Raw genomic sequence first — 3,325 nt, 5'->3', positions numbered from 1 at the left:
CCTGTTTACCCCCACCTGCCTGCCTGCCATTCTCCTCTCTGCATTTGGGTCCAATCCTCACACGCCCCCATAACAATAGGGAATGAATACCAAAGAAACGTAAATGCAGCTTTTAACAGAACTGACAACAAACCAAATGAAAAGAAACAACTTAAACAAGTTATAATGGAGGGGGGAGCTAACCTTCTCTGCTATGGGCGTACATTTAAAACACGGGCTCACACATTGGTGGCCCAATTGCAATTGAAAGACAGTTGTCACAGAAGTGATGATCAATGTTCAGGCTGTGCACTTTAATGTAGGCAAAACAGCAGTCTCGGCCAAAAAGGTAGCTCCGTCTAAGCAGTAGCTACGTCAAAACTGTAGCTCCATCAACAGTAGCTCTGTCAAAAATAGCTCTGTCAAAACTGTAGCTCCGTCAACAGTAGCTCAGTCAACACTAGCTCTGTCAAAACTGTAGCTCAGTCAACAGTAGCTCCATCAACAGTAGCTCTGTCATAACAGCAGCTAGAGGTTGTGATGCTAGGCACCTAATCATGACTCTCCAGCGACCACAGCCCAGTTCCTACTGTTGAAGAATAAATCAGAATTCTCCCCAAAAAGCTAACGAGGAAGACCCGACCCATTTTACCCACACACCGTTCAAGCAGAGGATGATCTAACCCATAAGGAAGAAGACTTGGGCATGCAAACCACACAGGCAGCTATTGCGTTACTTGATTCTCTTTTCCCTCGGCGAGGTGAAGGAATAGGACCTGCCAGCCGAAGATCTACAAATGTTGATACACAGTAGGACAACGGCAGCGGATAACAGAAACAGATAAAGTGCTGAGGCCGCCAAACAGGCAACAAACTTATGAAGTGAGCGACCCGGAAGTGTGGGGCACTTCCGTTACCAACGAGCAAGAGGCAGTAGGAGGTCAAAAGAGCGCTGGTGGTTATGAGCAAAACTCATAATGCTACAGTCGCACAACCATTATTTCTGAAAACTGCTTCATTTCTGTGTTGCATGGAGTCAACCAACTTCTGGCACCAGCCCAGGACTATTGAACTACATTCCACAATTCCTCTGCATGACTTGGTTCTGCCTCAGAAACAGAATTTCTGATGTTATCCCACAAGTGTTCTATGAGACTGAGGTCTCTGAGGATTGGGCTGGCCATAACATCAATCTGGTTCATCTGGAACCAAGACCTTGCTCTCTTACTGGTGTGTTTTGGGTCATTGTCTTGTTGAAAGCCTCATTTCGAAGGCCTTTCTTCTTCAGCATAAGGCAACATGATCTCTTCAAGTATTTTGATGTATTGAAACTGATCCATGATCCCTGGTATGTGATAAATAGGCCCAAGACCACAGTATGAGAAACATCCCCATAACATGATATTTGCACCACCATGCTTTACTGTCTTCACAGTGTACTGTGGCTTGAATTCAGTGCATAGGGGTCGTTGAACAAACTGTCTGTGGTCCCTAGACCCAAAAAGATAAATTTTGTTTCTCATCAGTCCACAGAATGTCGCACCATTTCTCCTTTGGCCATTCAATGTGTCCTTTGGCAAATGGGGGGGGCGGCTTCTACCTGATAGCTTTGCTTCACATTGCTTTCTTCTGATCCTACAGTACTCACAGGTAACATTAAGTCTTCTTTAATTTTCCTTGAGATGATCATTGCTTGAGCCTTTGCCATTGTGACTATTCTTCCATCCATTCGAATGGTAGTTGACCGTTTTTTTCCCCACATCGTTCAGACTTTGAATGCCATTTTAAGGCATTTGAAATCATTTTGGCTGAGCAGCCTATACGTTTCTGCACTTCTTATGTTTTCCCCTCTCCAATCAACTTTTTATTCAAAGTCCACTGTTCCTGAGAACATTGTCTGGAACGAGATTTTGTATTTCAAAGTGAAATTTAGTATAACCAGCATGCACAACATTTGTTTCATTCCTTCCTTAAATATGGACCATAACTGACACCTGTTTCTTCACTTTCCTCACTAACTGAACACAACACTGCTATTATTTTGAACATTCTCCTTTCAATTACAGATTCAGTTACACAGAATGAACAGCATGCATTTCATGACTGTTGGGTCTGATGGTTTTCTATAAACACTTAATAGTAAATTATTTGGCATGTAGAAGTATCACTTCTACCAGAAAATAGAATTTACGAGGTTAGTGATGTTGGACTGCTATTATTTTAAACACAGCTGAACCTGAAAGAAAAAGGTTACTGGTTCCGTACAAAATATTACATTAAAATATAATGCATTACCATAGACAAACAATATCTAACTAGCATTTAGAGTTAGAAGTTCCACCTTGAAGAAAAGTTCAGAGTAAATGAGCTTATGATGCCTCTAAACTTGAACACGCTTGAGCACACACACACAAACACAGTATTGTATGTCCTTAAATTCCATGAAGCTTGTTGATATCCCCTCATATATACATGAGGAAAAAGAGTGGCATGCACACAAGATAAAGTAGATACACGCAATGGACAAAGATACAGACATCCCCCCCCCCCCCCCTTGTCCCTTTTTCTTTTATCTTCTACCGCTTCCCCCCCTCCTTTTCCCCTCTGAAATATCAAAATATAATATGCATACAACTCATTTTCCACAATTCATTTTTTAATGATAATCTGATGTTGCTGGTGTTCCTTTCTTTTTTATAAACTCTCCAAGTTTCCAGGCATTTTTCAGGTCAAAAGTGAGTCATGGATTTTTGATGTAACTACATATATATTTTTTACGATCAGGATACTAATACTAAGTGCACACAACCCTTTTAAAATTAGCACATGACAGATTACTGTGGGTGATGAGGAGCTAAACGGAGACGTCTGCTGGACATGTCTGGAATTGCAGGTCAAACATGTCCATGCAAGACAGCCCAAAACAGAAGGAGAGGACATAATAAAGACAAAGACGGTGGCCCAACTACTTTAAACATTACTGTGACATTGCATTTAGAACCCTTCATGGTAAATATCTGGTTCCTTTGGCAACAAAAACATTTTTTGAATTGGTAAAACTAATGCAAGTGTCATAGCTTATAGGCCTGCCTATGTGACGACATTTTGACAGACACAGAGGCTATAGGAGCTGATGTGATTTTTGAGTGTGTAGTGTTATTATGTCTAAGCCTGTGAACAAAGTAGTTGTTGACTTTGAGAGAAAAAATTAGCACAATATCATAAATGTTGTCCATTGCAGAACAGCCGATTTTACCAGACAGTTTTTTTCCCAGTAGGCTTGTGTCCTCTCTTTGACTATACTGGTTAAGTTCCGCCCATTCTGCCGGCGATTTGATTTTCGCCC

The sequence above is a fragment of the Etheostoma cragini genome, chromosome 15 (genome assembly GCF_013103735.1).
Source record: "Etheostoma cragini isolate CJK2018 chromosome 15, CSU_Ecrag_1.0, whole genome shotgun sequence".
In the NCBI taxonomy this organism is placed as follows: Eukaryota; Metazoa; Chordata; class Actinopteri; order Perciformes; family Percidae; genus Etheostoma; species Etheostoma cragini.
This window is presented reverse-complemented; position numbering follows the sequence as displayed.